This window comes from Bombina bombina, chromosome 5, assembly GCF_027579735.1.
Source record: "Bombina bombina isolate aBomBom1 chromosome 5, aBomBom1.pri, whole genome shotgun sequence".
In the NCBI taxonomy this organism is placed as follows: Eukaryota; Metazoa; Chordata; class Amphibia; order Anura; family Bombinatoridae; genus Bombina; species Bombina bombina.
In genome coordinates, this window is record NC_069503.1 from 101,631,303 (window position 1) to 101,644,690 (window position 13,388).

General features: G+C 33.8%; 1 pseudogene; it reads left to right on the forward strand.

The window, feature by feature from the left end:
• Positions 1-426: 426 nt before the first annotated feature.
• LOC128659997 (zinc finger protein 850-like) overlaps positions 427-13,388 on the forward strand; it is a 254,398-nt pseudogene continuing 241,436 nt past the window's right edge.

Consider the following 13,388-nt stretch of genomic DNA (forward strand, 5'->3'; position numbering starts at 1 on the left):
ATATTGGTGAGCTTCCATTCTTTATTCTTCCCTGTTGTATCAGTCTCATCACATTTACTGATCTAAACATAAATATCTTGTGATCTGCATATTATTTTATTTCTAATGAGGTTATTTTATAATACATTTCTTATTTCTATTAGCTGCACCTGTTTATCATCAGAACGTTTATCCCACTGATCTGTGACTGATTCTTGTTGTTAGTAAAGACCTTAGTGAGTGTATTCTGCACCTTCAGCTGCTGCTGTTTGTGTCACATGATCACAGACTTAAAGGGACAGTGTCCTGTATATTTGGTTTTCCCTTAAAATAACAAGAAACCCCAAATGTTTTTCATTATTTAAATAGAACATATAATTTTCAACAACTTTCCAACTGACTTATATTATATTTGCTTCATTCTCTAGATATCCTTTATTGAAGCATCTGAAATTCACTACTGAGAGCTAGCTGAGCACATAAGGTGAGACAATGGCAAAAGGCTTGTATGTGCAACCACTAATCAGCACATTTGCCACAAAGGGAATAAAGCAGATTTGGTAATAGAAGGAAATTGTAGAGTTGTTTAAATTTGAATCATAAAAGTTTAATTTTGACTTTGCTGTCCCTTTAATGCAGGGGAGCCCAATAGGTAGATCAGAATTTACCATTAGATCCTGAAGGCACTGCTGGTAGATCACGGCCGATGTGATGATAATAATGTGGTCAAGTTACACGATCTCAACACTGGGGCGTGAGTAGAGTATGGTTGCTAGGGATACCGCTTTATCTACCGCAGTGTGTGAGGGGCAGGTCATTAAACAGTCTGATGGTCGGACATTAAAAGTGCTACAGGATTGGATCTTAAGGGACATCAATTTCAACCAATCAATGTAGATGATTTTTGAACAACAACACAATTGGCCTATCAAAAGCATGGTTGAGTGAGTACTCTCCCTATGGATATGGCAATATAGTATCGTTAGGAGGGTAAGCGGAGGCTGCTGTGCTCTGCTAAAGGAACAAATCTGATTGACTTCTGACAAATGAACGTGTTGACCCAGTAAGAAATGGTCTGCATGGCGCGCTATTGAGATTTATTTGTGTGAGCCTCACTGGGTCATATCAGGCCAAGCCCACGGCACAAAGTAAAGGGGGTCAGTGGCAGTCATTTGAATGCAGTGTTTTGTAACAAGGCACAAGGTGTTGCTCCTGTTAACCTGAATTAAAGTCAGTGCTACTTTTGTCCTCAGGATTAATCTGTTGTATCTTTATTCTTTTGCACATCCATGTGTTGCTAAATCATGCAACCTTAAAGGGTTGCACATTTTATTTTTTTCTTGATTCAGATCTAGAACAAGCAATTTCACACAATTTTCTAATTTACTCCTATTATCAATTTTTCTTCATTATCTTTATTTGTGCTGCTCATTTAATAAGTAGATCCCAGCACAAAATAGTATGAGCACCCTGCTTTAGTGTGTTTCTAATGAATTGTTTTACCGGTGTATAAAATAGTATAAAGTGTATGGGAAATTTCACCTTTAGGTTTAGTTTTTATGTAAAATAACTGTTTGCTGTTTGTAATTTATTTTCATTATTAAATTGTACACAGCCTTTTAAATGATCTGAGGCAGCGGCTCCTACTTAGCATATGCAGGAGTTCACATTATATAAAAATGAGTCTGTTATTGGCTGATAACCTGTCACATGGTACAGGTGCAGAACTACATTTATCCGCAAACAATCTACTTCTCTTTTTAAATTCATAGTACGTTTTATTGCATTGTATTTTTATTATGCATCTGTGGTTTTGTAATTCTATATGTTATGGTCCTTTTAAATGGATTGAACTTGTCAAAAAACATTTCTCATTATGTTATTACTTTATGTAACCACAAACACTTCCTTTTCTTTTCTATATCTAAGATAGCAATTGAAATGAACATTTTAGTGCCTATCTCTCTCATACCCAATTGCAGTGTGATTTAAGACAACACAGTATTGACCAAGAGAAGTTAAAGGGACACTGAACCCAAATTTTTTCTTTTGTGATTCAGATAGAGCATGCAATTTTAAGCAACTTTCCAATTTACTCCTATTATCATTTTTTCTTCGTTCTCTTGCTATCTTTATTTGAAAAAGAATGCATCTAAGCTTTTTTTTTTTTTGTTCAGTTCTTTGGACAGCACTTTTTTTATTGGTGGATGAATTTATCCACCAATCAGCAAGAACAACTCAGGTTGTTCACTAAAAATGGACCAGCATCTAAACTTACATTCTTGCATTTCAAATAAAGATACCAAGAGAATGAAGAACATTTGATAATAGGAGTAAATTAGAAAGTTGCTTAAAATTGATGCTCTATCTGAATCACAAAAGAAAAAATTTGGGTTCAGTGTCCCTTTAAAGGACGAGGGGTGGAGCACATGACAAATACAAAATGTCTGACAGTGAGAATTAGTAGGAAGTACAATACCAATACTGCAGTATCCAATTTCACTTATATTTAAACAAATTATATTTAACATTTATTTCAGGAGAAAATATTGTTTCATATAAATGGCAAACAAAGATTATAATATATTTGTAAAGTTGTGATATGGCCCCACTCATAAATATATTTTCTACCATTATGTTGTATAGATCTGGGAAGATTCATATTTAAAGTGATAGTAATCACCCAAAATGTTATTGTTTAATAAAATAGATAATTCCTTTATTTGCTATTCCCTAGTTTTGCATAACCAACACTGTTATAGAAATATACTTTTTACCTCTGTAATTACCTTGTATCTAAGTTTCTGCAGACTGCCTCCTTATCTCAGATCTTTTGACAGACTTGCATTTCAGGCAATTTGTGCTGACTCTTAAATAACTCCACGTGCATGAGCACAATGTTATTTATATGAAACCCGTGAACTAACACCCTCTAGCTGTGAAAAAATGTCAAATGCATTTAGATAAAAGGCAGCCTTCTAGGATTTAGAAATTAGCATAGGAACCTTCTAGGGTTAGCATTTAATTAAGAATACCAAGAGAACAAAGCAAATTTGATGATAAAAGTAAATTAGAAAATTATTTAAAATGGCATGCCCTATCTGTATCATGAACGATTAATTTGGACTATAATGTCCCTTTAAGGTGCAACTGTAACACACACAGAGCTAACTGTACTAAATGCTTGTTTCAAATCAATATCACATATGTAATAACCTAATCAGCTGATCTGTATCACATGAATTGTTATGCGTGCCTTTAATTATACCATACGAACTGTTAATCAGAACCATTATTTATTATTATCTGTCTAAACTATTTAATATACTTTTTACAGACACGGCCAGAGCACTGAGAGATATCAGGTATTGATGTAACTGGAGTGAATAAGGGAACCTTCTTCCTGAGCACAGACATTGGAGCCTGTTATCAGCATGAACTCATATGTGTTAGGTGAGTAAAATAGATATTATGCTGACTTTAATTACTGGGAAAATAGAATAGATCACTCAGTAAACAAATAAACTATTATATTTATATCTGCATCTTTTAAGTACATTTGTGTCAGTGACAGTTATAAAGAAGGAGCAACTCCCATTGGGATGAGGATCAGGGTAAAAAAATACTACTCCCCCTCTGTCCTTTTTAGAGCTGCAACAACTAATCGGCATAGTCGATAATAATCGATTATGAAAATATTTGTCAACAAATCTCATAATCGATTAGTTGGTTTGCAATTAGTTGGTCTGTGCACAGCACCTGCTGTTTAACAAAAAAATGAGCTCCTGCACATGGTATTGTGTTTTATGGTTATGCCCCTAGCCTAAAAAGGACATCTACAGACATTTTACTTTTCACTTTTTAGGACACTATAAGTTTATTTTTAAGTTTACAACTACTCCTGGCTTATGTGCAACCCAGAAATAAAATAGGAGTCATAATTTGGATTGTTTATTTAAAATCAGGTGATTTGGGACTATGCTTTGCATGATATAATGCTGAGCTTGTTATTTACACCTAGCCTAGATTGATGGCATTTGTTAAATTAATTGATGTCACTATATCCTGTTTGCACAATTTTTAGCAGATCGCTTGCTATTGCTGATATATGTACTCTATAGATAAATGTGTAAGGCTGTGTTCTTTTACTGATATATAGTCTTTAACCCTTTTGCCTTTTTTTCTATTTTTAATTAATTGAAATATGTACCAAATTCAACCACTGTAAGTATATATTCAAGATATTTTTATGTTAAAATGAAGTCCAGGCTCACTTTGTTGAGAGACCCCTTGCATTGGTGGAAAACTAACAAAGATAAATATCCCACCTTGGTGAAATTGGCAAAACCCTACTTATGCATCTCAAGCGCCTCAACACCATCTGAGTGCCTCTTCTCTGCTGCAGGCAAAATAGCTGGAAAAAGAGAGCTAGCCCCAGCCAGGAGCACATGGTCATGTTGACGTTTTTGCATTTCAATGCAAAGTTTCTGAAAGAGTGAATACCAGAATGTTATAAACTGTGGTAATCTCCCTATTTCTACTTCCACCTCTTTACAAACAGTTTGTGGTTTTGTTTTGCTTAATTATAAAAATTTGTTCTGCTGCTTAAACTGTTGGACCAACAGTTGTTTTAATGTAAAGTTTTAGTCAGAAGTTTATATTTGTAACACCCAGTATGTGGATTTTATTTTAAATATAGGAAAAAATTAATTAATTTATTTTTCATCCTATTAATCGAAAAAATAATCAGCTGATTAATCGATTAAGAAAATAATCGTTAGTTGCAGCCCTAGTCCTTTTATATAGATCATGTCTAACAACTGCCTAACCTCACCCCCAGACTTCTGTACTCAGAACACCGGCAACTCCACCTTCCCCTGCTCTGACCTCGCTCATGGAACACCCATAACTACACTTAAATTACTACCTTGTTCCCAGTGTGTTCCCCACCCCAGAACTGCCCCTGATTTGTGTGCTTAATTTTGCAGAAAATATTTTTAAACTAATAAAGTTTTTGGCTTTTTATATAAATTAAACAACCACAGCTAAAGCTTAAAATTATTGTAAAATCACTGCTTCTTACCCTCTGAAAACATCTCACACTGATTATTAGTCTGTGATAATAAAGACATCATGTCCTCACCCAACTGGTTGAGCATGAGCCGTGCAGGACTGTATGTGCGCTGTTAAATGAGGATGTTGGATGCCACCTCTCTGGCCCGGAATACAGATGTACTTGTTCACTGGCTCAGAACATTATGCAACATTCTTTGTCATCATTTTTTAATTTGTGATTTATAGGTAAATAAATGTAAAAATAAACAAAAAAACGGAAGACATTTTGTTTTGCATATAAACGAATAATATGATTTTTTATTTCAATGGATTATATTATATGGACATATTGTTATTTTTCTTTATTTCATTTCTTTTTATGTAGACAAACACATGAATAGTTCATATCCATCCTTCACCACAGCAAGCATCAGAATGATACCACAGACTCCAACATTTTTAGACACTAATGACTATTCACAAACATTGGGGAAATCACAGCAGATATTTAAAGAAGATGATGAATTGTCAGGAACTGGGCAGCAATCGCTATGTACAGAGAGTAATTTAGTCATCAAACAAGAGGACAAGAATTATGCCATATCTAGTGAAATGATTATCCCTGAGGATAAGCCACAAACATTTACTGAGTTTTCAAAACATTTTAAAGAAGACAAAAGTCTACAGTCTAACCAAATGATTCATACAAAAGATAAACATTTCAAATGTACAGAATGTGAGAAAAGCTTTAGACGGAAGTCTCATCTCCTAGAACACCACAAAATTCACACAGATGAGAAGCTTCACACTTGTCCTGAGGGTATCAAATGTTTTATGCAAATGACAAATCGTATAGCTCATGAAAGGACCCACACAGGGGAGAAACCTTTTAGCTGTACAGAGTGTGGAAAAAGTTTTACACAAATGGATAATTTGAAAACTCATAAAAAGAATCACACAGGAAAAAAGCCTTTCACATGTACAGTGTGTGGAAACAGTTTTACACAAAAGAGTGATCTGAAAAAACATGTGAGGATTCACACAGGAGAAAAGCCGTTCACATGTACAGAGTGTGGAAAAAGTTTTACACAAATAAGTAGTCTGAAAAATCATGAAATGAGTCACACAGGAGAAAAGCCTTTCACATGTACAGAGTGTGGAAAAAGTTTTACACAAAAGAATGATCTGACAAAGCATTTAAGGATTCACACAGGAGAAAAGCCGTTCACATGTACAGAGTGTGGAAAACGTTTTACACAAATAAGTAGTCTGAAAAATCATGAAATGAATCACACAGGAGAAAAGCCGTTCACATGTACAGAGTGTGGAAAAAGTTTTACACAAATAAGTAGTCTGAAAAATCATGAATTGAATCACACAGGAGAAAAGCCGTTCACATGTACAGAGTGTGGAAAAAGTTTTACAGAAAAGAGTAGTCTGAAAAATCATGAAAGGATTCACACAGGGAAAAAAGCCGTTCACATGTACTGAATGTGGAAAAAGGTTTACAGAAAAGAGTAGTCTGAGAAAACATGAAAGGAGTCACACAGGAGAAAAGCCATTCACATGTACAGAGTGTGGAAAATGTTTTACAGATAAGAGTAATCTGAGAAAACATGAAAGGAGTCACACAGGAGAAAAGCCTTTCACATGTACAGTGTGTGGAAAATGTTTTACAGATAAGAGTAATCTGAGAAAACATGAAAGGATTCACAAGGGAAGAAACCTTTCACATGTTTAGAAAGTGGAAAAAGTTTTTTATTGAAATCAGGTATCACAAAACACCAAATATTTACACAGAAATAAACTTTATTTACACAGTGTACAAACATTTTTACAATTATCCTAAAGAGGACAAACTCTCTAAATAGAAGCTTCAAAAAGGATGTTATTGTAAATGATACTTTCTAATCCCAGTTATAAAAGACCCAGATTGGAAGTGTTCTCCTGCTGTCATTTGTTCCTCTATATATGTGCACCTTAGTGTCTCTTATATCAATGTGATAGAATCCAAACATGACACAGGAATATACAAATCTGTCCTCATACTGACCAGTTTACATAACCATTCACCACCAAAGCACCCCCAGGGTTGTTTATTAATATGCCAGTGTTAGGAGTTGTACGTTTGATTTACATAGGGGAGAAAATAATTACATTTACAGAATAAAGGAGTATTTATATGAATAGAGTGTTAGAGGATTATATAAACAAGAACATCAGTCTCAAATGATGGACATCTGGGAGATATATTTAATGTGCACATCATGTGGATAAACCTTTTCTTATAGCAAAATATGCTTAGCATCGTACATGTTATATACCAGAGGAATTACTGAGGGGAAACTGATTTTATTTAATGAGACTCTATCAGTAACTGTGCATACGTGATCATAATCAGTTTAATTTAATTGGCTACTATAACTAAAGGGAACATTATATGTCTGATAAATCCCTTTGTATCAACAGCACAAGTGTTAGGTATATTTATACCATTGTGTGCATATATCATGTAATGCTGCTTTTGACTGTATAATGATATACAATGTTTTTTCCTGCAAGTAAAAAGTGATTGTAATCCAGACCAGTATTTTGTGTTTTTGTATAATTTAAAAACACAATATCACAAAATAATTAGGAAAACATCATCAAAGACAGAAACCAAAACTGACAGTGAAAGTTAAACGCTGATAATTCAGATAGAGCAGTAATTTTACCCAACTTTCCAATTTACTTTTTTTATCTCATTTGCTTTGTTTTTTAGTATCCTTTGTTATAGAATAAACCTAGGAGGCTGATATTATATGAGCTTAGGGGCGTGCATGTGTATTTAGCAGTCTGTGCAGCAGTGTTTGTAACCATGTATACCAGCTATAAATGTTCTTGCAAACTCTGCTGTCTGAAGATACGTGCACGCTCCTGAGTTCACCTACAATTACTCTTTAACAAAGGATACTAAGAGAACCAAGCACAAATGAAAATATAAGTATATTGGAAAGTTGTTTGAAACGTCATGCTCTATCCAATCCATTTAAGTTTAATTTTGACTCTACTTTCCCTTTAACAGTAAATAAAACAAAATCAAATTAACCCCCAACCTTCACCAACCCACATTATCTATGTTCTCACATGTGAGTGTGGAATACAATATATAGGCCATACGTGCAGGAAGGTGCGCACAAGATGGAGTGAGCTCAACACCAATTTAAGAATTGGTTCACTGAAACATAGTGTCTCAAGACACAGTGACCTAAAACATGACAAACAAAATACATTTGTGATCACTCCATTAGAGAGCATACCATGCTCCAATAGGGGCAACAGATACACTCATTTACGCCAGAGGGAGACATACTGGATTTATCGTTTCCAGTCCCTCTTTCCCTCTGGACTAAATTAGGTCATTGATCTAGCTGCTTTTTGATATGTTTGTATATTTTTGCACTTCGAGAAGAGGCTACTACTTACCTACTAGTTTATGAGGGAAGTCTATTCCCCTCTAGTATTCTGTATTCCATATTTGTTATTTTGAGGCATATATCAGTGTTGGTCACATACTAATGGCCTACTATTTGACTATGTGGTTTGATTCATTGTCTATTTTTTGCCTATATAATAATGCAGAACAATTTTATTGACTATTATATAAGTGTGACTAGCCCTTTAATTATTTGCATATTAGCCAGTGTTATATTCAGCTCATTCTGATACCATCCTTTACTAATCTAATTCATAGAGATTTTAATATAGGAAAATACCATCATAGAGGTTCTAAAATACGGGCGATATATCTCACATATTGATTTATAATATTGAATTGCCACATATAGTCAACACATAGGAGGAAAACCATTTTAGGTATATTGTCATTATATACCATTATACACCTATAGATAAATATCAGACGTCCTCTATTTAGTATTATAGAGACATCCATCTATTATAGATTATCTCAATTTGAATTAGATACACTTGTTTTATCAGACATTAGTCTTATCCTAACAGTATATATTTTATATAAGTACCATTATACACCTATAGGTAAATCTCAGACATTCTCTATCTAATAGTATAGAGACATCTATCTATTATAGATTAGCTCAATTTGAATTAGATACACTTGTCTAATCAGACATCAGTTTTTTCTTAACAGTATATATTTTATATAAGTACATAAACTCACATTATTATCCAGTCTATTATTAAGTTAGAATAGTGCACTCAAATAATTCTATTTATTTGCACTGGTTTTGGGAGACATATGTCTATTTTATAAATATTATATATAATTATTTGATCACAAACTACACTAAAGATCAAGTTGTCATATATTAGATTTTGAATCATGCTTTCAAGCATAGACAATATTTCACATATCGACGGGCACTTATCGACATGTATACCTATAGTAACTTTAATATATATCTTTTAGGAGTGATGTACACACCATCATATCATTATAACATGTACAATAGCCCATTTATCGTCTCATAGGATTAGGTCACGCCTTAATTCCATTCATTCATTAGGAATAGACACTGCTCTATTGGGTCAACGTCAGATAGGAGATTGACAGACACGCAACCGACTACGTCCTCACATTACACGAATCTTGTCATGCATCACTCGTAGTGAATCACACCATTGGCTAATCAGAGTGACATCATTATGAATAGGAAATCCCAATTGGATTCATTCCGGAAAATGGAGGAGTCTCATCTGTTTGGCTATTATTAGCCAGTATCGGCTCAACATTATATGCCCCTTATAGCGTCTTTATATTCGGTTATGGGGTACAACATTTATTTGGAAAACGATACAATAATGGAACATTACAAGAAATATACGATCTGAATCCAGATAATCAGAGGGATTTGAACAGAGCATAACATGTTATAATCGTAAACACGGTAGGATTGCACTTCACACAGTAATATATACATTTTTTCCCATTAACCTCAAGATCTCAATATCAGTTGAATTAGTTTATCATTATTGATTGATATTTATTTTATTATAGCACTGGCTAAAAAAAATGATTAAGGGTATAAAGATTATAAGTATGGCACCTGTGATGGATGATATGGTTATACATGTCCCCAACATTGTAATTTATATCTATCTATCTATCTATCTATATATATCTATATATATATATATATATATATATATATATATATATATATATATATAAAACATTTTTATATATTTACTTCACAGGTTTGTATGTCATACTGTATACATATAGATTTGTATTACTAATACATTTTATCAAAGTCTGCTATAAATGTGAAACATTTCGGAAGCATTTTTGATCTTTTTTGTATAAAAGTGTATAGTTTGGTTTGTGTTTACTACAGTTACATGGTTGCTGTGAGTTACCAATTAATCTATTAATGATGTATTCACTTTTACACGCCCATTATGGGTGTGCACTTGTTTACTATTGGTCAGAACTAGTTTAAATAGTATGTCAGTTGTAAGGTGCTTTATGCCTGTTGAAACAGCCGATGCTAAGGCTGAGAAACGCGTTGCATAGACAGAACATATTTGTTTTATGTTATCTGTAACCATTGCTTGTTACTTATTTTTTAACTGTTTTTAATAAACAATTAGTTTTAATACAAGCATTGGTGTAGCACCTTACTAAGTAGCATAGCTACCGTTCCTGACATCCCAATATTGGGAATCCACTATACATTGAGTCAGACAGTTTACACCTGCTTCATCTTACCTTCGCCTGGAGAGGGTTAGCTGGTACACTCCAAGTTACCAGCCTGTTTCTGCCAGTACATAAGTGTACTTGGGCTAAATGTGAGTATCCATTTGGCACACTATCTTTTCTTCATTAATATGCTGATGTACACATAAGGCGCCCCTCTGTCTTCTGTTTCTTCTATAGTCATATCCGGACAAGTCTGTAAGGAGGAGGAGAGCAGCCATCCACTTGTGTTCCATAAGTAGAATTGGACCATCTGGTTCTATTGGACTTTTTAAACAGCTACCAGTCCAATTTCCCAATTGGGACTCTTGTTGGGACTAACATCACCCGTGAACATTGGATTATATGGTTTGATTCACATGTTATTTAAGTATATGCCATATATATATATATATATATATATATATATATATATATATATATATATATATATATATATATATAATTTAGAATGCTTTATATATAATTTGATCTGTGCAATTTTATTAGATATACTACTATATAACCTCATATTTTGTTCTAAATTGGAAAGTTGTTTGAAATGTCATGTTCTATCCAATCTATTTAAGTTTAATTTTGACTTTACTGTCCCTTTAACAGTACATAAAACAATATCAAATTATTAACCCCCGACCTTCACCACCCCAGATTATTAATCACCAGCAAGACTTTATACACACACATTTTCTGTTACTTAAATCATACTTAAAGGGAATTACACTTTCATGATTCAGATCGAATGTGTAAATTTTATGACACTTTTAATTTAACACCTGTTATCAAACTTATATACTACTGGGAGCTGACTGGTGGCTACAAGCATGTGCCTCTCATCATTGGCTTATCAGATATGTTCAGCTAGCTCCCAGTAGTATATTGCTGCTTTATAGCTGACTTTTTAGGAGTTAAAGGGACAGTCTACACCTTGGTCATCTTAAAGTCTTACCTTAGATTTAGCTGCAAATTAGCCTCCTGAACCCCTTTCTATATCATGCAGCAGGAACAGTAAAAAAGTTATTTTAAAATGAATAATGTCTGCCAAGCTCAGCCCACTGATGACATCATGATCTGGGCTGCATCTAGGCACTCTGCTGAATAGCAATGACAGTCTGTTGCATCCAACTAGTGAGCTATTTGTGACTGGATGCCATATGCAGCCCAGATCATGATGTTATCAGTGGGCTGAGCTTGGCAGCCATTTCAAAGTGACCAGAAACAATATTAATTTTAAAATAACTCTCTTACTGTCCATGCTGCATGATATAGAAAAGGTGCAGGAGGCTATTTGCAGCTTTACTCTAAGGTAAGACTTTAAGATGACCAAGGTGTAGACTGTCCCTTTAAATACATAGTTATATACAATCAGTGGTACAATAATAAACTGATCTAATATATTAGAGCATCATTTGCACCTTTATATCTCTTTAATTAATAACAGAAATAATTATTAAAAATTGTATTCTATATAATCATTAGCTTGGTTTATCACAATGTTATCTTCATTAAACAAGGACTCACAACAAGATAGCACAAAGCTAGATCTGACTAAAGGGACAGTAAACACCTTGAGACTGTAATATAAACTGACTAATTATTCCTAGGAAAACAACTTTACCGTATACTTTCATTGTCTAATAGTATTGTTATATCAGCTGTGTGCCGGGATATTATCTGTGTGTCACAGACGTACAGTGACTAATAATGCAATAAACACATAGAAATAAGCTCACTGACTCACTATTTAATGTCTAATAGTATTGTTATATCAGCTGTGTGCCGGGATATTATCTGTGTGTCACAGACGTACAGTGACTAATAATGCAATAAACACATAGAAATAACTTCACTGACTCACTATTTAATGTCTAATAGTATTGTTATATCAGCTGTGTGCCGGGATATTATCTGTGTGTCACAAACGAACAGTGACTAATAATGCAATAAACACATAGAAATAACGTCACTGACTCACTATTTAATGTGTAATAGTATTGTTATATCAGCTGTGTGCCGGGATATTATCTGTGTCACAGACGTACAGTGACTAATAATGCAATAAACACATAGAAATAAGCTCACTGACTCACTATTTAATGTCTAATAGTATTGTTATATCAGCTGTGTGCCGGGATATTATCTGTGTGTCACAGACGTACAGTGACTAATAATGCAATAAACACATAGAAATAACTTCACTGACTCACTATTTAATGTCTAATAGTATTGTTATATCAGCTGTGTGCCGGGATATTATCTGTGTGTCACAAACGAACAGTGACTAATAATGCAATAAACACATAGAAATAACGTCACTGACTCACTATTTAATGTGTAATAGTATTGTTATATCAGCTGTGTGCCGGGATATTATCTGTGTCACAGACGTACAGTGACTAATAATGCAATAAACACATAGAAATAAGCTCACTGACTCACTATTTAATGTCTAATAGTATTGTTTTATCAGCTGTGTGCCGGGATATTATCTGTGTGTCACAGACGTACAGTGACTAATAATGCAATAAACACATAGAAATAACTTCACTGACTCACTATTTAATGTCTAATAGTATTGTTATATCAGCTGTGTGCCGGGATATTATCTGTGTGTCACAAACGAACAGTGACTAAT